This window comes from Mustela erminea, chromosome 2 (genome assembly GCF_009829155.1).
Source record: "Mustela erminea isolate mMusErm1 chromosome 2, mMusErm1.Pri, whole genome shotgun sequence".
NCBI classification, from domain to species: domain Eukaryota; kingdom Metazoa; phylum Chordata; class Mammalia; order Carnivora; family Mustelidae; genus Mustela; species Mustela erminea.
Window position 1 is genome coordinate 90,627,031 of NC_045615.1, and position 23,944 is coordinate 90,650,974.

The 23,944-nt window shown below is 35.6% G+C and overlaps 1 long non-coding RNA gene across 2 annotated transcripts in view; it reads right to left on the reverse strand.

The window, feature by feature from the left end:
- Nucleotides 1-21,552, reverse strand: part of LOC116584721 — a 46,507-nt gene extending 24,955 nt beyond the window's left edge. Inside the window, exons 1-3 of one of the 2 annotated variants that reach the window (XR_004283301.1) lie at nucleotides 21,502-21,552; nucleotides 21,229-21,367; nucleotides 20,362-20,414 (exon numbers count right to left, since the gene is read on the reverse strand). This is a non-coding gene — a long non-coding RNA (uncharacterized LOC116584721). Of the gene's footprint in view, nucleotides 1-20,361; nucleotides 20,415-21,228; nucleotides 21,368-21,464 lie in introns of both variants that reach the window. The other variant, XR_004283302.1, reaches the window with a different exon arrangement.
- Between the last annotated feature and the right edge of the window lie 2,392 nt (nucleotides 21,553-23,944).

The following is a 23,944-nucleotide window of genomic DNA, read 5'->3' on the forward strand; positions in this document are numbered from 1 at the left end:
ATAAATAGTACAAAGTCACACAATTCCACAATGGTACTAGGATTTGAACATAAGTAGTCCAAATGGACCTCCCAATAAGAGTGTACCCATGTATCTTTTTCATTAAAAATAATGCCTTTAAAATAATGAATGGTCATTATTATAAACAAACGTTTTTAAAGGACCTTTTGGTTGTTTGAACCAAAGGGTATGTTCACTGTGGTTTTAATTTTCATTTCCTGATGGCGTGTTCTTCAAAGAATTTTTCAAATGTTCACTTGCCACCTGTATATCTTCTTCAGTGATGTGTCTTTTAATGTGTTTAGTGCATTGTTTAATTGCTTTTGTTGTTGTTGTTCTCTTATCATTGAGTTTTAAGTGTTCTTTGTATATTTTGTATAACAGTCCTTTATCAAATGTATTCTGTTGCAAATATTTTCTCCCAGTCTGTGGTTTGTCTTACTCTCTTGATACTGTCTTTTGCAGAATTGAGGCGTGTTGTTGTTGTTGTTTTTAAGTTTAATGAACTCTAGCTAATAATTATTTCTTCCACAGATTATGTCTTTGGTGCTGTATCTAAATATAGTTTTTATATTCAAGGTCATCTAAGTGTTTTCCTGTTATCTTCTAGGAGTTCTATACTTTTGCATTTATATTTAAAGCTAACTCGAAAGTTAATATTTATGAGGGGTGTAAGGTCTTTGTCTAGATTCACTTTTTTGCATGTGGATGTCCAGTTGTTCCAGCAACATTTGTTTAAGAGATTGTCTTTGTTCCATTGTATTGTTTTGCTCCTTTATCTAAGTTCAGTTGACTATATTTATGTGGTTCTGTTTTTGGGTTCTCTATTCTGTTCTATTGACCTACTCATCTGTACTTTCACAAATACCATGCTGACCTGATTACCACAACTTTATAGCAAGTCTTGAATTTGGGTAGCATTACCCCTCCTACTTTGTTCTTCAATATGGTGTTGGCTCTTCTATTTTTTTTCCCCATTTAAACTTTAGCATCAGTTTGCCAATACCCATAAAATACAAAGAACTATTCTTGAAATTTAAATTAAAAAAATATTCCTCAGGTAAGTTTTCAAAAAATCCTTTTATTTTGGGGTGTCTTGATGGTTCAGTTGGTTAAGTGCCTGTCTTCAGCTCAGGTCATGACTGCAGGGTCCTGGCATTGGGTGCCACAATGGGGAGGTCCCTGCTCAGTAGGGGTCTGTTTCTCCCTCCCCCTGCTCTTGGGCTCTCACTCTCTTTCTCTCTCTCTCAAATAAATAAATAAAATCTTTTTAAAAAATTATATCAGATAATTGAATACTATAAAAAAGAAATAAGATAATCTATAATTGAAAAATATTGTGACTCAAATTAAAATACAATAGAAGCATTTACTGGCATATTATACATAGAAAAAAAGAAAGTAGGCAAGAGGTGGCTAGATTACTCAGTTGGTTAAGCATCCATCTCTTGGTTTTGGCCCAGGTCCTAATCTCATGGGTTGTGGAATCAAGCCATATATCAGGCTCTGTACTCATCCAGGAATCTCCTTGAAGATTCTCTTCCTCTGCCGCTCCCCCTTATCATTCTTTCTCACACACAAGTAAATAAATAAATCTTTTAAAAAAGAGAAAGAGAGAGGGAAGTAGGCAATTTGGATAACAGTTCAGAAAATTTGACAAAAAAATGACATGTCAGAAATTCACAGAGAAATAAAACTTGAAATTTCTTAAGAGATAGAGATACAGAGTATAGTAAAATATCAAGCATATTTTGCTTCCAGAGATGATGAAAGTGAACAGATTAAAATCAACATTTTACGTTACTTTCACAGAATTTTCCAAACTGAAGAAACAATGAAATATATATACATATATATATATGTATATATATATACATATATATATATATATATGTATATATATATACATATATATATATACACACACAAAAATAAAGCAAACAGTCCTCCTCAAACACTATGAACCCCTACTGGCAGTTCTATTCCTATTCAAAATCTAACTTTAAAATAAGATTATTGTATCCAACACACTATTACATATTTTATAGTTGTTTTCTTATTTATGAGTAAGTATTTGGTGAATTAACTTCTAGAATTACTTAGGTTAAATATTCTATCATATATATATATATATATATATATATATATATATATATATATATATATCAAGTACTGCAGTTATTTTGTTCTTCAGTATTGTATGCTGACTTCTGCTTCTACATTTACCCTCTATGTGAAACACCTAAAAACCTTAATAAAATAAATAATCTAAGAGTTCCATCAATCAGTGAAAATTAGTGATTCTTAAGGGGCAGGAAACAAATTAAATGAGCTCTACAACTGCTTAAGCTTACACCATGAATTTTCAAGCCAAGTTTCTAGAATAGGAAACTAAGGAAGGACTAGTAGGAGGATTCTCTGGAATGAGGAAATACAGATGAGAATTAGAAGAGATCAAGGTGGCTAGAAATCACATAGAAGAATATAGAGAGGTGTTAGAGAGGGTAGAGATGTACAGAGGACTGGCTAGCTCTAAATCTAAATGGATGAGTAAAGATAATTTGAAAAGATTACACACTCCTATGTTTATTGCAATATCATTTACAATAGCCAATATATGGAAACAGCCAAAGTGTCCATCAGTAGATGAATGGATAAAGAAGATATGGTATGTATACACAATGGAATATTATTTAGCCATAAAAAAGAATGAAACCTTGCCACCTGCAGTGACATGGATGAATCTGAAGGGTATTACATTAAGTTAAGTCAGTCAGTCTGAGAAAGATGAAAACCATATGATTTCACTCACATGTGGAATTTAAGAAACAAAACAAAGGAAAAAAAAAACAACAACAAAGGAAAAACAAACAAACAAACAAAAAAACAGACTCTTAAATATAGAGAATAAATTGGTGGTTACCAGAGGGAGATGGGTAGAGAGATGGGTCAAATACATGGAGGGTATTAAGAATACACAGTACCCTTGTCATGATGAGTACCAACTAACGTACGCAATTGTTGAATCATTATACAGCTGAAACGAATATAACTCTATATGTTAATTATACTTGATAAATAAATAAATAAACCATATCCTGAACTTAACACAGGATGAGAGCAGTGCTTACTGACACCAGCCAGACTGGAAAAACTGAATCATATATACAGTACTCAAAAGTCTTCTCTCCCTATTGAGGAACAATTAACTCTAGAATAAACATTACCCAGTCTGCATATAAACCTCAAAACAAAATCCAGAACAAAAATTAAAGAATATGGGAATATATAAACTACCGGTATTAAACAAGCAAACACTAACAATCATAGAATCCAATAAAAATTGCCAGGAAGGCAAAGAAGCAGGAAAATATGCCCATAATGGAGGAGGGGGTGGATTCAATAATTTAAAACCAATCTAGAGTTGATACTAACATTACTATTAGGAGACAAGTACAATAAAATTATTGTAACTGAACCCCATATGCTGATGAATCTAGAGGAAGATCAAATATGTTAAATATAGACACAGAAAATATTTAAAAATCTCATGATCAAACTTATTGAAATGATATTTATAATGTCTCTATACAAGGAATGGAAGTAACAATCAGACATTGCTGAAAAAATTCATGAACTTGGAGACATAGCAATAGAAGCTATCAAAAAACAAACACAGAATAAAGACCACCTCCAAAAAGAATTTTAACAGAGTTTTAATAAGCTGGAAATGACACCAAACAAAGTATATACATAAGTAATTTGAGTACCTAAGAGAGAAGGAAGGGCAAAATATGGAAAAAAATAATGCTTAAGATTTTCCTAATTAGATTAAAACTATAAACCCAGAGATTCAAGAATCTCAACAATCTAAAGCACTAGATACACACACACACAAATTACATCAAGCCATATCATAACTATAACCAGGTTGCACAAAATTAGTGGAAAAAAATCCTAAAGGGAATAAAAACAATGAGGTATTCAAGAATAAATATAAAGATGACAGTGTATTTCTCATCAGGAACGTTGCAAGTGAAAAGACAGAGACATAATGTCTTTAAAATACTGAAAGGTGGGGCGCCTGGGTGGCTCAGTGGGTTAAGCCGCTGCCTTCGGCTCAGGTCATGATCTCAGAGTCCTGGGATCGAGTCCCGCATCGGGTTCTCTGCTCAGCAGAGAGCCTGCTTCCCTCTCTCTCTCTCTCTGCCTGCCTCTCCATCTACTTGTGATTTCTCTCTGTCAAATAAATAAATAAAATCTTTAAAAAAAAAAAAATAATAAAATAAAATAAAATACTGAAAGGAAAAAAATAAAAAAAAAACAACAACTGTAATTCTATATTCAGCAAAAAGATCTTTCAAAAACGATAAAATAAAAACCCCTCCATTTCTAATAAACATTAAGCAAACTAGAAAAATATTTAATTCTGATGCCATGATATAAGTGTGGACTTCTCTAAAGAGCCTGTAATTTTCCCAGGTTATATCCTAAAAAAGTACAGTTCTCATTGACTACAGTAAAATCCATAACTCTTTAGTGTAGTCATTGATTAATTTTTACATGTACGGATATTCATGTAATAGATCAAGATATAGAATATTTACATTCCCTGGAGGTCTTCCTTACATATGCTAGTGTTAGTCCTTAGCAAACACTCAACTATCATCATAGGTCAGTATGACCTCTTTCTGACTCCATATAGCTAGAAACATACAGAACAGATTCTCAGGTATTTGATTTCTTTAACTAAAATATTATGAATGTGAGTTTCCTCTTTGCTTTTATGTGTACCTATATGGCTATATGGTTGTATAGTATTCCTTTGTGAAATAAAAAGAGAGAGAGGGCGCCTGGGTGGCTCAGTGGATTAAGCTGCTGCCTTTGCTCAGGTCATGATCTCAGGGTCCTGGGATAGAGCCCCGCATCAGGCTCTTTGCTCAGCGGGGAGCATGCTTCTTTCTCTCTGCCTGACTCTCTGCCTACTTGTGATCTCTCTGTCAAATAAATAAATAAAATCTTTAAAAAAGAGAGAGAGAGAGAGAGAGAGAGAGAGAGAAAGAAACAGAGGAGACAGAAGGGAGAGAGAGAGAGAGAAAGAAAGAGAAAAAGAAAGAGAAAGGAAAGAAGGAGGAAGGGAGGGAAGGAAGTTTACCTATTTAATGTTGATAGATTTGGGCCATTGCTTAGATTTCTAAGCAATGGTCTTTTAAAATTCCTGGGGATAACTAAGAGGCAGTTCCCTATCCTTGGAATAATTTTGAGATCCATATGTAGCAAATTGGAGAGGAAATAACAAACTCAATTTTAAAAAAAATGTATTTATTTATTTGAGAGATAGAAAGAGCTTATGATTTGGGAGAGGGACTGAGGGAAAGAATCCACAAGCCAAATCCCGATAAGTCAAAAAGCCCCACCGAGGCTTGATCTCAAGATCCATGAGATCATGACCTGAGCTGACACCAAGAGTCAGATGTTTAACCAACTGAACCACACACGAGCCCCAAGAAACTTAAATTTAAATAAGTATTTTTTTAATATGGAGCATTATAATCTAGCAAATAATTCTTCTAAGCATGTGGCTTAATATCAAGATATTAAAGAAAGAGAAAATTGTGACTAAAATGTACAATATCCAGTTGTTTTTCTAAGAAAGTAATATTTCTTTATTTTCCATTTTAAGTTTATTGTTTCCATAGTTTCTAACAAGATGCCTTTTATCATATTTCCATAAAAACATGTAATAATTTATTACTTATAAAGAAATTATAAATTAAAACCCCATTGCCATAAATATGTGTATATGTGTACATCATCAGGTTCTGTGTGTGTGTGTTTGTGTGTGTGTTTAAATTTATTTTTTAAAATTTTTATATAAACATATAATCTATTTTTATCCCCAGGGTTCAGGTCTGTGGATCACCAGGTTTACACACTTCACAGCACTCACCATAGCACCTACCCTCCCCAATGTCCATAACCCCACTACCCTCTCGTGACCCCCCTCCCCCCAGCAACCCTCAGTTTGTTTTGTGAGATTAAGAGTCTTTTATGATTTGTCTCCCTCCTGATCACATCTTCTTTCATTTATTCTTTTCCTACCCCCCAAACCCTCCATGTTACATCTCCACTTCCTCATATCAGGGAGATCATATGACATTTGTCTTTCTCTGATTGACTTATTTCACTAATCATAATAGCCTCTAGTTCAATCCACATCATCGCAAATGTCAAGATTTCATTTCTTTTGATGGCTTCATAGTATTCCATTCTCTATATATACCACTTCTTTATCCATTCATCTGTTGATGGACATCTAGGTTCTTTCCATAGTTTGGCTATTGTGGACATTGCTGCTAAAAACATTTAGGTGCACGTGCCCCTTTGGTTCACTACGTTTTTATCTTAAGGGTAAATACCCAGTAGTGCAATTGCTGGGTGATAAGGTAGCTCTATTTTTAACTTTTTGAGGAAGCTGCATGCTGTTTTCCAGAGTGGTTGCACTAGCTTGCATTCCCACCAACAGTGTAGGAGGGTTCCCCTTTCTCCGCATCCTCGCCAGCATCTGTCATTTCCTGACTTGTTAATTTTAGCCATTCTGACTGGTGTGAGGTGGTATCTAATTGTGGTTTTGATTTGTATTTCCCTAATGCCGAGTGATGTAGTGCATTTTTTCATATGTCTGATGGCCATCTGGATGTTTTCTTTGCAGAAATGTCTGTTCATGTCTTCTGCCCATTTCTTGATTGGATTATTTTTTCTTTGGGTGTTGACTTTGCTAAGCTCTTTATAGATTTTGGATACTAGCCCTTTATCTGATATGTTGTTTGCAAATATCCTCTCCCATACTGTTGATTGTCTTTTGGTTTTGTTAACTGTTTCCTTTGCTGTGCAAAAACTTTTGATCTTGAAGAAGTCCCAGTAGTTCATTTTTGCCCTTGCTTCCCTTGCCTTTGGCAATATTCCTAGGAAGAAGTTGCTGCGGCTGAGATTGAAGAGGTTGCTGCCTGTGTTCTCTTCAAGGATTTTGATGGGTACCTTTTTCACATTGAGGTCCTTCAACAATTTTGAGTCTATTTTCATATGTGGTGGAAGGAAATGGTCCAATTTCATTTTTCTGCATGTGGCTGTCCAATTTTTCCAAAATCATTTGTTGAAGAGGCTGTCTTTTTTCCATCGGACATTCTTTTCTGCTTTGCGGGATATTAGTTGACCATAGAGTTGAGGGTCTATTTCTGGGCTCTCTATTCTGTTCCATTGATCTATGTGTCTGTTTTTGTGCCAGTTCCATACTGTCTTAATGATGACAGCTTTGTAATAGAGCTTGAAGTCTGGAATTGTTATGCCACCAACTTTGGCTTTCTTTTTCAATATTCCTTTGGCTATGCAAGGTCTTTTCTGGTTCCACATAAGTTGTGGATTATTTCTTCAATTTCTTTGAGAAAAAAAAATGGAAGGGATTTTGATAGGGATTGCATTAAATGTGTAGATTTCTTTAGGTAGAATAGACATTTTTACAATATTTGTTCTTCCAATCCAGGAGTATGGAACATTTTTCCATTTCTTTGTGTCTTCCTCAATTTCTTTCATGAGTACTTTATACTTTACTAAGTACAAATTCTTTGCCTCTTTGGTTAGGTTTATTTCTAGGTATCTTATTTTTGGGGGTACAGTTGTAAATAGGATGGACTCCTTAATTTCTCTTTCTTCTGTCTTGTTGGTGTAAACAAATGCAACTGATTTCTGTGCATTTATTTATATTCTGACACTTTAATGAATTCCTATACAAGTTCTAGCAGTTTTGGAGTGGAGCCTTTTGGGTTTTCCACATATAGTATCATATCATTTGCAAAGAGTGATAGTTTGACTTCTTCTTTGCTGATTTGGATGCCTTTCATTTCTTTTTGTTGTCTGATTGCTGATGTTAGGACTTCTAGTACTATGTTGAGTAGCAGTGGTGATAATGGACATTCCTGCCATGTTCCTGACCTTAGCAGAAAAGCTTTCAGATTTTCCCCATTGAGAATGATATTTGCAGTGGGTTTTTCATAGATGGCTTTGATAATATTGAGGTATGTGCCCTCTATCCCTATACTTTGAAGAGTTTTGATCAGGAAGGGATGTTGTACTCTGCCAAATGCTTTTCAGCATCTATTGAGAGTATCATATGGTTCTTGTTCTTTCTTTTATTAATGTATTGCATCACAGTGGTTGATTTGCAGATGTTGAACCAACCTTGCAGCCCTGGAATAAATCCTAGTTAGTCATGGTGAATGATCCTTTTAATGTACTGTTGCATCCTATTGGCTAGTATTTTGGTGAGAATTTTCATATCCGTGTTCATCAAGGATATTAGTCTGTAATTCTCTTTTTTGATGGGATCCTTGTGAGGTTTTGGGATCAAGGTGATGCTGGCCTCATAAAATGAGTTTGGAAGTTTTCCTTCCATTTCTTTTTTTTTTTTTTTTTTTGGAACAGTTTCAGGAGAATAGGAATTAATTCTTCTTTAAACGTTTGGTAGAATTCCCCTGAGAAGCACTCTGACCCTGGGCTTTTGTTTGTTTGGAGATTTTTTTTTTTTAAAGATTTTATTTATTTATTTGACAGAGAGAAATCACAAGTAGATGGAGAGGCAGGCAGAGAGAGAGAGAGGGAAGCAGGCTACCTGCTGAGTAGAGAGCCTGATGCGGGACTCGATCCCAGGACCCTGAGATCATGACCTGAGCCGAAGGCAGCGGCTTAACCTACTGAGCCACCCAGGCGCCCATGTTTGGAGATTTTTGATGACTGTTTCAATCTCCTTACTGGTTATGAGTCTGTTCAGGTTTTCTATTTTTTCCTGGTTCAGTTGTGGTAGTTCATATGTCTCTAGGAATGAATCTATTTCTTCCTGATTGTCAAATTTGTTGGCATAGAGTTGCTCGTAGTATGTTCTTATAATTGTATTTATTTGGTATTGGTTGTGATCTCTCCCTTTCATTCATGATTTTATTTATTTAGGTCCTTTCTCTTTTCTTTTTGATAAGTCTGGCCAGGGGTTTATCAATTTTATTAATTCTTTCAAAGAACCAGCTCCTAGTTTCATTGATTTGTTCTATTGTTTTTTGGTTTCTATTTCATTGATTTCTACTCTGATCTTTATGATTTCTCTTCTCCTGCTGGGTTTAGGCTTTCTTCGTTTTTCTTTCTCCAGATCCTTTAGGTGTAGGGTTAGATTGTGTATTTGAGAACTTTATTGTTTCTTGAGAAAGGCTTGTATCACTATATATTTTCCTCTCAGGACTGCCTTTGCTGTGTCCCACAGATTTTGAACCATTGTGTTTTCATTATCATTTGTTTCCATTATTTTTTTCAATTCTTCTTTAATTTCCTGGTTGACCCATTCATTCTTTAGAAGGATTCTGTTTAGTCTCCATGTATTTGGGCTCTTTCCAAATTTCCTCTTGTGATTGAGTTCTAGCTTCAGAGCATTGTGGTCTGAAAATATGCAGGGAATGATCCCAATCTTTTGATATTGTTTGAGACCTGATATGTGACCCAGGATGGGATCTATTCTGGAGAATGTTCCATGTGCACTAGAGAAGAATGTGTATTCTGTTGCTTTGAGATGGAATGTTCTGAATATATCTGTGATGCCCATCTGGTCCAGTGTGCCGTTTAAGGCCTTTATTTCCTTGTTGATCTTTTGCTTGGATGATCTATCCACTTCAGTGAAGGGAGTGTTAAAGTTCCCTACTATTATTGTATCATTGTCTATGTGTTTCTTTGATTTTGTTCTTAATTGGTTTATATAGTTGGCTGCTCCCATATTAGGGGCATAGATATTGAAAATTGTTAGATCTTCTTGTTGGGCAGACCCTTTGAGTATGATATAGTGTCCTTCCTCATCTCTTATTATAGTCTTTGGCTTAAAATCTAATTGATCTAAGGATTGCCACCCCAGCTTTGTTTTGATGTCCATTTGCATGGTAAATTGTTTTCTACCCCCTCACTTTAAATCTGGAGGTGTGTTTGGGTCTAAAATGAGTTTCTTGCAGGCAGCATACTTTTGTTGTTGTTGTTGTTGTTGTTGTTGTTGTTGTTTTTAATCCATTCTGATACCCTTTGTCTTTTGATTGGGGCATTTCCCCCATTAACATTCAGGGTAACTATTGAGAGATATGAATTTAGTGCCATTGTATTGCCTGTAAGGTGACTGTTAGTGTATATTGTCTCTGTTCCTTTCTGATCTACTACTTTTAGGGTATTCCTTTGCTTAGAGGAGCTCTTTCAATATTTCCTGTAGAATTAGTTTGGTGTTTGCAAATTCTTTCAGTTTTCGCTTATCCTGGAAAATTTGTATCTCTCCTATTTTCAATGATAGCCTAGCTGGATATAATATTCTTGCCTACATATTTTTCTCATTCGGTGCTCTGAATATAACTTGCCAGTTCTTTCTGGCCCGTCAGATCTCTGTGGATAAGTCCGTTGCCAATCTAATATTTTCCCAGGCTGCTTTCAGGATTTTCTCTTTGTTGCTAAGACTTATACATTTTACTATTAGGTGATGGGGTGTGGACCTATTCTTATTGATTTTGAGGGGGGATCTCTGCACCTCCTGGATTTTGATGCTTGTCCCCTTTGCCATGTTAGGGAAGTTCTCTACAATAATTCTCTCCCATATACCTTCTAGAATAAAATATTATTTATTTATTTCTAGAATAAAAAGTTATTCTAATGTTGTTTCGTCTTACGGTGTCACTTATCTCTCAAATTCTCTCCTCATGGCCCGGTATTTGTTTGTCTCTCTTTTGCTCAGCTTCTTTATTGTCTGTCATTTGGTCTTCTATATCACTAATTCTTTCTTCTGCCTCATTTATCCTAGCAGTAAGAGCCTCCATTTTTTATTGCAGCACATTAATACGTTTTTTTATTTTAACTTCGTTAGGTTTTAGTTCTTTTATTTCTCCAGAAAGGGCTTTTATCTCTCCACAGAGAGTTTCTCTAATATCTTCCATACATTTTTCAAGTCCAGCTAGAACCTTGAGAATTGTCATTCTGAATTCTAGATCTGACATATTACCAATGTCCGTGTTGATTAGGTCCCTAGCCTTTGGTACTATCTCTTGCTCTTTTTTATTTTTTTTTATTTTTTTTTTTTGGTGATTTTTTTCTGCCTTGTCATTTTGTCCAGATAAGAATATATAAAGGAGCAAATAAAATACTAAAAAAGGCGGCAAAGCCTCCAGGAAAATGTGCTTTAGCCAAATCAGAAGAGACCCCAAATCATGGAGGGAGAAAGGGGATAAAAAGAAGTTCAGAAAAAGAAAATTAAAAAAAGAAAACAAAGAAAAAAAACCAAATAAATAAAATATATATATATATATAAATTAGACTGGTGTCTAGAACAGGGTTCCCCACTTAATTTTAGGTGTATTTTGGTCTCTTAGAAGAAACTACCTCCCAAAATGTTAAAAATGAAAAACATATATAAGGGTAAACACAATGAAGGAATGGAATATGAGTATAAAGATAAAAAAAAAATTTAAGTTTCTAAAAAAGGAGTTGATAAAGTAAGTAGGTTGGGAGAAAAAAGGAAAAGAAAGTGGAGAGAATTTGCTCAGGCTGGAGACTAGAACAAGCCCAGAGATACATTTAAGGTGTATTTTGACTTATTAGAAGAAGTTGTACCCCAAATTTTTTAGAAGAAAATACCCTATGTGTATACAAAAAATAAAATTAGGTACGATGAAGGATAAAATATTACTATGGTAATGAAAGTTCAAAAAATATTATTTTTTATGAAAGGTATTGTTAAGATAAACTAGTTAAAAAATGTTAAAAGAGGAAAGGGTAAAAGTTAAAAATATATTAGAAGAAAAAAATAAAGTTAAAAAAATTAATGAACTGCAAGACTAAAGAATCATGGGGAGAAAGCCATGAAGTCCACGTTTTGCTTTCTCCTCCTCTGGAATTCCGCTGTTCTCCTTGGTGAGTGAATTTGGTATTGGCTGGATTTCTTGTTGATTTTCTGGGGGAGGGACCTGTTGTAGTGATTCTCAAGTGTCTTTGTCCAAAGTGGAATTGCACTGCTCTTTCCAGGGGCGAGGCTAAATAATCCACTTGGGTTCACTTTCTGGAGCTTTTGTTCCTGAATGCTTTTCATACGTTTTGGAGGACAGGAATGAAAATAGCAGCCTCCCAATCTGTGGCCCGGAGGAGCCAAGAGTTCAGGACCCCACTCCTCAGTGCACCCTCAGAGAAAAGCGCTCAATCACTCCTGCTTCTCTGGCCTCTCGCCACGCTCTGAGCTCACCCAGCCTGTGAATGGTTCAAGGTAACCCTTAGTTGAGTGTTTCCTCCTCAGCTCTGTCTCTGTAGCCATCTTCCCCGCTCTAATACCTGCGAGTGCTGCGACACTCAGACACCCCCGATCCTTCTGTGACTCTGTGGGACCTGGGGCCATGCTGACCCCACGTGGGCTTCACCCCACTTTAGCCTCTAGAGCAATGTCCCTCAGTGGAGCAGACTTTTAAAAGTTCTGATTTTTTCTCCTTTGCTCTGCTGCTTGCTGAGAGCCAGCCCCTCCCACCACAGTCTATCTTCCCATTGCTTTGGATTCACTTTGCCGCCGGTTTCTTCAGAAAGTGGTAAATTTTCTGTTTCTAGAAATGTTGCTCTTCTTCTCTTTGATCTCCTGTTGGATTTGTAGGTGTTTGCAATGGTTTGATAAGCTATCTAGCTGATCTCCTGTTACCTGATGATAATCTCAGCCTGCTACTTCTCCGCCATCTTGACTCCTCCCCCATCAGGTTTTTTTTAATCCCACATTTTCCCCTCAAAAGAAAAATAATCTCTTCTTATTCTGGAACTGGGAATGATGAGTGATGAATAAAAATATTAATATCAAATAGATTGAGATTAATATATTTTGAAATGCATTAAATTAAACAATTGTTATTTATTGGTACTATACAGTGCATATAATTTTATATCATATAATACTGTAATGATGGCTAGAAACAATAATTAATTAAAAAAGCAGTCTTTTAATGTTTAAATTATCAATGTTCTCTTTATTTTGAAACTATAAGATTTTCTGTGATTTACTTTCCATCTAGGAAATATTAAGATGATATGAAAAACCCTGTTCAGAAAACTCATAAATTGAAAATTATTCCTAAATAAGTCAGGTATGAGTTTTCAATTTGTAAAAAAGCTATAATAAATATGAGAATGATGGGATGCCTGGGTGGCTCAGTCAATTAAGCCGCTGCCTTCAGTGTAGGTGGTATTCCCAGAGTCCTGGGATCAAGTCCCACATCAGCCTCCTTGCTTGCTTCTCTCTGCCTCTGCCTGCCTCTGCCTGCTGCTCTTCTTACTTGTGCTATTTCTCTGTCAAATAAATAAATAAATATTTAAAAAATAATAATAATAATACATAAATAAATATGAGTTTGACATCTGGAAATAGTAAATTTGAAAGTATAGTAAAATGGAGTTATATGAATTCCATTTATGTAAAGATTTATTTGGTACGGGCGCCTGGGTGGCTCAGTGGGTTAATGCCTCTGCCTTTGGCTCAGGTCATGATCCCAGGGTCCTGGGATCGAGCCCCGCATCAGGCTCTCTGCTCAGCCAGGAGCCTGCTTCCTCCTCTCTCTACCTGCCTCTCTGCTTACTTGTGATCTCTCTTCTGTCAAATAAGTAAATAAAATCTTTAAAAAAAAGATTTATTTGGTAGATAAGAAATTTATTCATTTAAGCACAATTGAGATACTCTCTCCAAGATAATATTCCACAATATTTATATATAGATCTCCCCACAATTATATACATGTCCCATGAGAAAAGAGGCTAAACTAGTAAACTACTTTTTAACTTAAAGGAATTACTTATATTATTTTAATTTATAAATGTATTAATACATGGAATATCAATTACTACACTTTTTATATTATACAACTTATTTTACTGTTATTTTATATTACTTTACTATTATTTTGCTATTATGTTTGTTTTTGTCTTTCCAACATTATCTGAATAAGTTGACTATGCTATCATCTCACTATATTTTCAGGACTCCATGCTTTGTGAACACCTGAATAGGTTCATTCTTTTGCCCTCTGTTGACATATTTATAATAAGTCCCTTGGAGAATTTGTGCTCTCTGAGAACACACCTACCAAGAGACAATTCCAAAACCTGACTCCAGTCCAGATATCCTCCTGTCACAATTTTATATTCAGTTCCATCTGTGACTTATCTAAGAAGTAAACTCATCATTTTTGCTCCAAAATATGTTTCTTTTTCTTGCCTACCACATTAATACCTCAAATATGCCAAGAACTTTTGTCCTCCCAAACTTCTTTTCAATTTATAGTTTCCATTTCTACAGCCAATTATCCTTGGCAGATAGTAATCTTCTCATGGCCAGACAATCACAGTAGAGTTCTTTGTAGTGTTTCTGTTGCTTCTGTTTCTAGTATAGTCCCCACCAAACAGAATTTCTCAGAAGTGATTTATATAAATATCACTAAATGTACATCTCATAAAGTACAATACATAAAAATTGGATTTCATACATTTAAGTTTTTCTGTAGGTTTGGTTGTTTTTTGTTTTGTTTTGTTTTGTTTTCCCATCATCCCGATCCCCACACGTTTGGCTTGCCTTTTTCCACATTCTTATCTTGGTTTTGTTTAACAAACCAGTCATTTTGCACATTCTATTATATTTGTTTTTCTTTCAAGAAATTTTGTTCATTCAATTTCCCCATATACAAATGTCTCCTAGGTTTTGCACTTTTGGCTAGTGCTTCTGTTGGAATTTGTGCTGGTTCTTTTGCCTTTTGGAATAATTCTGTGACCATCTCTGCAGTACACTGAACCTATGAAACTGGTCCCTCCAGTGCCTTAAAGTGGACAATCTTCCCCTCAGCTAAAAGAAAGCCCTGACAGGAAATCAGCTGTCGTGGGAGAGGTCAGGGTTTCAATCTCCCCCACTTTCTCTCTGCCATGATGTAGAGTGAACATTGGCTGTGTTCTTTTTGCTCACAGACACTACTCTTGTCAGAAAGCTCTTCTCACACAAATACAGATTTTGCCAATTTCTAATGGTACCAGTCCCTCTGTTGGCACATAGATGGGGGTAGTGATGCTCACTGGGCCCTTCCTTATTCCTTCTTGTCATCTTTTTGTCCTGAAGAATCATAGTTTAAATCAAAACTTACCTTTTTGGGCCACCTGGGTGTTTGCCTTTGGCTCAGGTAATGATCCCAGGGTCCTGGGATTGAGCCCTGCATCAGGCTCCCTGCTCAGTGGGAAGCCTGATTCTCCCTCACCCACTCCCCCTGCTTGTGTTCCCTCTCTTGTTGTGTCTCTTTCTGTCAAATAAATAAATAAAATCTTAAAAAAAAAAAACAACTTCCCTTATTATTGTAACTTTTAGCTTCTTTTTGTAATGGTCATTTTCTTTTTTCCCTGCCTGTGTTTATGTAGTTTGTAAGAGCTTCGAGTTCTGTCATGTAAACTTCACACTATTTCACATCATACACCAAAACCAATTTCAGGTGAACACTGGAATTAAATAATGATAATGCAGGAGAATGGATATCTTCATCACGCTGGATAGGGAGAATTCCTAAACAGACCCCAAGAAACAGACCCTAAAAAAAAAAAAAAATGACTGCAATAAAAGAATGTTTTGTATGCTTCATTTGTTTAAAAGTCACCATCAGGTGAAACTACACTGGAGTGATAGGACTTAGGAAAGCAGCTGCCTGTGGGGAAGAGGCATGAACACTGATTGCTGGTCTGACATGCTGGCAGTATTCTGTCTCATTATCTGGTGGCTATGCAGTTGTTACCTTTGTATCAATCTCAATGGTTTACAAATACTTTTCGCATGCTTTTCTTTCTTTTTTATGCCTCAACTGAAGGAAAAACTCAAAATCGATCTATTATAATTACTGATAAGACAGAGGGGATAATAAAACCATGTCCCTGGAAATGTTAAAGAGAATGCAGTCAAAGCAAGAATAGAAACAAACGAACGAAACTGGCTATAAATACAGGTAAATATTTTTTAAGGCAGGAGGAATCAGATCTTTTTAGAGTCCTCATGTGGTAACTATTTTCTAAATGAGGAGTAAGTTGAAAATTCAGATAAAGGATAGTGAAATTTGTAAAGAATGGGAAAGTTCTGACCATTATGAGAAATAGAAAATTAAGCAAGTGACAATAGTCGATGTAATAAAGAGTCTGAGTTGTTTTTGATGTTTCACCACTGACCCTTTTAAGCCACCACTCCTCCCTCTTTCCCTTCTGCTCCACATCTACCAGGCTAATAAGGAATCCTGAGTACTCCCTCTGACTTTGTGCAGAAGTTTAATCATGCAAGTTTTGCTTAAAGTACATAAGTGGAGGTGTCACCCTGGACGTCTTTAGCCACCATGAAAACCTCAGTCCAATTTCCTTTCCCTGACTTCCTGAAATATTTTCAGACCAACTTCAGAGGCCTGCAGCATTTTGTGAGTAATGAAACTTTCATACTCTCTTGGCACCTGTCAGGCATCATCCACTTCAATATCCAAACCAAATTTTGAATGTGGGAATGGGAATTGATCCCATCTCCGTGGGGAGATTATTATGATAGGATTGATGAGTAGCACTGACAGCCCATGCAACAAACGACCATACAATGACAGTGGTCCCAATGGTACCAATTTACTGTATGGAACAAGAGTCATCTGTCTAGATTTGGGTAGGTAGACAGTTGAATACACCTGTAGTTGAGACTGTATAAGACAGGTATACCTAAAAGACAAGTAGCCCTCTGGAAGGTTAAACTAAACTTATATTTAACAACATCTAAAGATTGAGTAGAGTGAGTATAGAAATTGACTGATGGGGGTGCCTGTATGGCTCAGTCTATTAAGCACCCTACTCTTGATTTTGGCTCGGGTCATGAGATTGAGCACTGAGTTAGGCTCCTCCTCACTGAGTGTGGAGCCTGCTTGAGTTTCTCATACTCCCTCTCCCTCTGTTCCTCACCTGACTCATACACACTGTCACTCTCTCTCTCTCTCAAAAAATAATAAATAAATAAATAAATAAATTGACTGATGAATACAGAGAAAGTAGAGCATCAGTGGAATGAAAACCCCATGAGACAGAAAGCTGAACATTGGAGTATGTGCTACAGCTAACAACTTCAAACAATATGCTACAGCTGCCATCATCCTGAAATATTTCTCTAAAATGTTAAATATAAGGGCACCTGGGTGTCTCGGTCATTAAGCTTGTGTCTTTGGCTCAGGTCATGATTTCCATGTCCTGGAATGGAGTCCCGCATTGTGTTCCTGCTCAGCAGGAAGCCTGTGCTTGTGTTCCCTCTTTTGCTGTCTCTCTTTGTCAAATTAATAAATTAAAAAATAAATTAAAAAATAAATTGTTAAATTTAGACATCTGAATGTATATTGGCAAGACGAGATGACTTAGTATTCTACAGATGACATATTTGTAGATATTGGCAGGTACAGCAGCACAGAAGAGGTCATAGGAGTTGAGAAAGAAGAAGCTGAGAGGTGAAAATTTTGGTAGATCATTACTTTGGACTTTGATGTCATATGGCACAATAATTTATAAACATATTTACATATTTAAAATATTAACATATTAAACATATTTACAAAACAGATCCACAAGTCTTTCTATATATGAAATGAGCAAACAAAAATATGAGAGTGGTCCACTTGAAGAACAAAGGTCTTCAAAGCAGCAGGTTATGTGAAAATGGTGAGGGGAGGTCTTAAAGGAGAGTCAGGAAAGGAGGGACTGATGAATGAACTGATACATGTGTAGCATGGTAGGTGAAAATGTGTCTTTGGAAAAGATACACGTGAAGCTGAAATTTGAGGAAAATAGGTTTCATTTGTGTTTAGGAATATTACAGAAGATTGTAAGAAGTGTTAAGAACATAGTGGAGTTATTAGTTGATGATGGGTAGTTATAGAGGGCATTAGAAGGGATTATGGAAGGTAAAAATGATTTGAAGGATAGGTCACAGGTGTGAGAAACACAAAACAGTGTGGGAATGACTTGTAACTAATTACAGAGGCTTACATGTGAAAGCAGATTGAAGAATCCAAGCATGTAAGCCATGAAAGGTTTAAGTGGTGAGTTACAATATGATTTAAATAAGTAATCCTGTTTCCTAGGGGATAGGAACTTGAGTGCTATTGAGAATTGTAGAGTGGCCACGCAATGTGCTTTGCAATGTGACACAGTCGTGTCATGACCTAGCATTCCTTAATATCCAACATAATGAACGTCCTCAGAGAGTCAGGGCATATGCCATTATTTCCAGGATGGTGTCAGGAAAAGAACTCCACCTTATTTGAAGAGATTATCAGGAGCATGTAGAGGCACTTCAGCCTGGGGGTTTATTGTGAAGTTGAAACTCGGTTTTTTGCTTTGCAGGATGGGCTCCTTGCCATGTGACATTAAGACAGGGTAGGAGAACAATAGATACACTGGAGGTAAAGAAGAGGCTTGACTGATCTATTTGTCTTGCCAGAACCCAGCACAGGTCCATTTGGTAAACAAATGAGCTGAGAATTCTAAGACTCTTACAGATTAAAGAAATAAAGGAATGTGTGTATCAGGCTTACGTTCATTACATTATAATGTAATGTGTATATATCAGGCTTACGTTCATTACATTATAACAGGAAAGCTTTATTTGTATTTCAGGTTTGAAGAAAGAAAACTTAAATTTTTTTTTTAATTTTTAAACTTCAGTAGAAAGAAGAAAAGGGAATAGACTGTAGTCTCAAATGGCAAGTATCATGCTAAGATTTGTTTTTATTTTATATATACACTCATGAGAGTGTTATGTATGTATCTGTGTATATGCCTGCACACACATATATGCATATGGTTCAGAAAACGATAAAATAACATAATCTCTAAACAGTTTAAGAAATGTTCTATAACCAGTGTCTTTGGGCTCCAAACTGTGCCTCAATCAGATCTTATTCCTGTCACTCTTCTGTTCTGAATAATGGGTGAATGATTCCAGCTTAGTTCTAGCAGGCATCTTTGTTTTACATGAAAGAGTAGCAGCTGTTCCTTTGGGAGAAACATGTCCCCCACTAAATGGCCTGAACCATAGCCCATGATTCAAAAAGTTTTCTCCTAAATGCCTGGTCCTGGTTATCTGGAAAATTAAATGCGTCCACTAGGCTGCTGTGGCCAGCTATGCAGATCTGAAAGGAATGTAGTTGCTTTGCTCTATGGGCATAACTCAAGCACATTCTTATACACTGACCTATGTTCCCTTGATGAGTCTGGTGATACTTTCATTGGATCTTGAATTGTAGCTGTAACCCAGCTAGCTATTTGGTCTGCTTTTTGGAAAACAACAGAGTAATGATTAAAACATCTTTTTTTGTGTGTGGATCACGTGAACTGTGGGGGGTAAAAATCAGCAGATACTGATTGAATCACATGAATCTCTCATGTAGATGCTCGCAGAAGGACCTTTCCTATGAAAGCATCAACTGGAATCAAGCTGTGGATGGAAACTGAATGACTCATATTGCTTCCAAAACAGCCTGAATCTATCTTTGTAAGGTATATGACAACACATCTACTATCACAGACTGAGCACAGTAAAGGACTGTTGGTTTCAAATGTATAGGTTACCACTGCATGCCAGACTTAGGATTCCTGCCAAAGTTGACCTGGGTGTCCTGCAGGGAGGGAGGCTTCATTGCACCGTGTCTTATCCTTGCCTGCTTCTGACAGATTGACCTTTGATCATTTCTCAGAATTGTCAGTAATATGTCACTGCTGTTGACAGCTTTTCTGATTACTGTTGCTGTTCTAGTCTGATTAGTCAAATTGATAGGGAATACTTGCAGGAATGATTTTTGATAGGTATTATTTAAGATAAATTTTATCAGTAATAACTTCCCTTTGAGTGCAGGTACACTAAGGGTAAAAGGACTCCTTCTTGTCAGTCTGTATTGCCAGTTATACTATTTATCAGTCTGCTAAAGGAAAGATTTGGATAAGGATTATGTGTACAACCAAGAAACATATATTTTACTCTACATATATTAAAAACTTCATTAACTTTTCATATGTAATTTTATTTTTGCCTTTACTTTTATTCCATATAAGCAGAGGCCGTATTTCAGGTGATTTCCCCTCTATTTGGAAAAAAAAAAGCTCTATTGGATTGTGGTGCTCATGGGTCTCCTTTGTACTAAGTTCTCCTTTGCTAAGGTAAATCAGCAAATAGTTAGTAATATCCTACTATCTGATTTTACAAGGATGAAATTCAGACTCAAAATCCTGATTTTGACTGCTACTCACCTGTGGTCATAAGAGTGGCTCCAAGTAGAATGATCTTTAACAGCTATCTCTTCCTAAAATAATGATGCAAATCAAATTATCATTAAGTTTTGCTGACATAAAACAACAGAAAGTTATTAGTTCATGAGTCAGTAAGATTTCAGTAGATCTGGGTTAGACTTTTCTAACCCGATCTGTGCTTTCCCATAATCAGCAATAGTCTATTAAGGCAGGTACACTGATATTAACTGGGTTTATTCACATACGTAAAGCCAACTATCTCTTGCTTGACGTAGGATGGCTTTGACTGTAACACTTCTATTCCACATGTTTTCATCCTTCACTAAGATAGCTCATACATATTATCATAGAAAAGGCAGAAAGCTGGAGTGAAAGCAAATCCAGTCACTGAAGTGTTTTGTAAATGTTGCTTGCGTAAAAATCTACTAACATCCTATTGACTAAAGCAATTCCTAAATAGCAATATTCGTAAAACCGGAGTCAGAATTGTAGGCACTACAAAATTACACTGCAACGGTGAATACAGATGGTGGTAAAGCTTCAGAGCTGCTTCTGAACTCTATTACACTACCTCTCAGACATAAATGTATATTCTTAAGAATCCGCGTTATAGATTGTTTGACCAACTACATAGGCATTTATTTATTCATTCACTCAATGAACATTTATTGAGCTATTAGCATCTACTAGACATCTTTCCAGGAAATTACATACAGTAATGAACAAAAGATTTCTAAAAATCAAAAACACTATAGTACATAAGTTTTATTAGGTTGTCACAGGTAATAAGTTACTATGAGAAAAATAAAATAGAACAGAAAGTTTGTGCGGGAGAGTTGTAACTAAAGTAGTGTCGGTTGCTCTTACCTATGCAAAGCAGTACAGAAAATGAAGGAGTGAAAATTGAATTTGGGAGAATGAAAATGTTATTTGCAGAAATGTGAAAAACTTGTCAAGAAGGAGGTTGTCCATTCTTCTAATGGCCACAGCATTCTTATTTCAAAGTCTGAAAATGCCAAGAGTTAATGACAGCAAATTTTATATATTGCATATAGACATGTAGGCATGCATTTGTATAATAACCTTGGAAAATATTTTGGCACCTATCAAAGCTGAAATTGTTTATAACTGAGAACATACTAAGTCCATTCCTGGGTTAATCCCAGAAGATATCTTGTATATGTGTCCTAGGAGCAGGGCCAGCTTCTAGAGTGTTGTTTGTTCACAATGTATGGAATTCTCTGACTTACATATGAAATTGGCCTCCTCACACAGAAGGCAAGAAGAGAATCAAGAAAGAGGTAGCCCACTCTGATAAGAGAAAGAAATGAAGGGACAAGAAGGAAAGGAAAAGGAGAAAAGAAAAGAAAGGGAAAGACCTTAAGCCAAAGTGGAAAATGGTGTATCTCCTATAACAAGCTTCTATCCCTCTTCAAACCAGTTTGAATTTCTGCCTTTTTTCTTGTCTACTCACTGCCCCTTTCCACCTGCTGGGCATAACTCCATCACCTGTGAACCATATCCTAGCATTTTATACTAATATACTAGTGTTAAGAGTATAACCATATAGCACTTCCACTTGGAATTTACAATAAGCTCTAGCATTCAAAGCTTTTAAGAGTATGCTTCTTAAACAAATTGTTGCTAGTTGATTTAGAAATCAGAGCTCGCCATTTAATATGACTATTATTTTGCAATTAGCTTTCTACAAAACATAGTTTCCATTTCCCTGAACTGAGTACAGTAAAATCTCTTCACAGGTTTGTTCTAAGAATTAAGACAATGAAAGTTTATTTCCTGGAAAATTCTAAGGTAATATGTAAATGCAGTGACTATGGGAGTTTTATGACTGGATGTATATGTACGTTATATGCAGATGGTGTAAGCATGTGGAGTATATGATCATGATGTGAAATGAGAATTTCACTGTGGATTTGTAGATCTATATTTCATAAAATATAAACAGAGAAATGCACAAAGATGTTTTTTGGGCAATGTGATTTTTTTTTTTTTAATTATCACTTGAAATTCCTTTGGATAAATATAGGGTTAGAGAACTCAGTTAAAAAAAAAAAATACATAAATGCTAAAACTGAGTCAAGATTTAGATATAATAGTATTTGGGTGGTATGAAAATAATGACTTGGTCTTATGAAAGTATTTCATAGAGAGTCAGATCCTCGACTTACAGTTAAGCTATTCTGAAGTCATAAGTAAAAGTGTTACCACCGGGGTGCCTGGGTGGCTCAGTGGGTTAAAGCCTCTGCCTTCGCTCAGGTCATGATCTCAGGTCCTGGGATGGAGTCCCGCATCGCATCGGGCTTTCTGCTCAGCAGGGAGCCTGCTCTCCCCTCTCTCTCTGCCTGCCTCTCTGCCTACTTGCGATCTCTGTCAAATAAATAAATAAAATCTTTAAAAAAAAAAAAGTGTTACCACCTTAACCAACCCTTTAAGCAGAAAAGTTGTTGTTCTGATCTTTTATCTTTTGTTTCTGTTTCTTTCTCTTAGAAAGAGGCTTTACAGAATTTGGTTACCTTAAAAATTAGTTATTTGGGGGGGATACCAGTATTCCAGCAGACATTGAATGCTGAAAATATAACTCATAATCCTAAAGAAAAGGCCTAAGCAAAATAAACAAGCATACAATATCTACTTCTCTAACTTTTTATGCAGAGTGACATATTATTAATTTATATTTAGTATCATTATTTGTGTTTCCCCTTGATTATCCCAACTTATACACAGTCTGGTCTAATTTACTGATATTGGCCTTTAGCAGAAAATCTTGCTAATGCATTCCCATCTGTAGGTACATATGCTTTCAGACATTTCTTTCAGACTACAGAAGGTTAATATATACTGCTAGAAAAAAAAAATTGCCTTATTTTTTTTTTTTTTTTTTCATTTTCAGGGAAGACAGGGAGATAAACACCTATAGGCAGATCTCTACCTACAGGCATGAATATGTTTTAAGAAAAAATCTCTTAAGTTTTGCAAGATGCTTTCAGAAGAAATTCTTTAGTGTGTTAGCTAATTACTATTCTGCTCTGAAAAAATGTTTACTTTGAATATACTTGGAGGTTTTCCAATTCCTTTACTGTATTGCAGTCTGTTTGCTCACATTTTCAAGAGATAAAAGGAATAAATGGAACATATTTTTAAAAACATTATTCTAAGGTTTTATTAAAAACAGTATCTTTACTCTTGGTTTTAAATTTCAATTGATGGATTGGAATAAATGTGAGTTTTCAAAATCTCAGTGCAATCTGTTCAAAATAATGATTGAATAAAAAGTAACTACATGGCTTTTATTTCAGAATGTTTTTAAAAATTTGTTATTGAGGGAATAAATATTTATAGTAAAAATAGTTTATTTTGACTCACATGGAAAAAATCACAGAAATCATGAGAAAAAACTGAGTCTTACCATTAGTCCAAAATATTGGTATGATCAAGACTCAACTGTTTTTAAACAATTCAATTAATTATAAAAAGTGGTAGAAATATTAGAGGTAGGCCAAAACATACAGTGAACATTTAAAAATTATAGTTGCATTTTCATCCTTCAATTATCTGATGATTT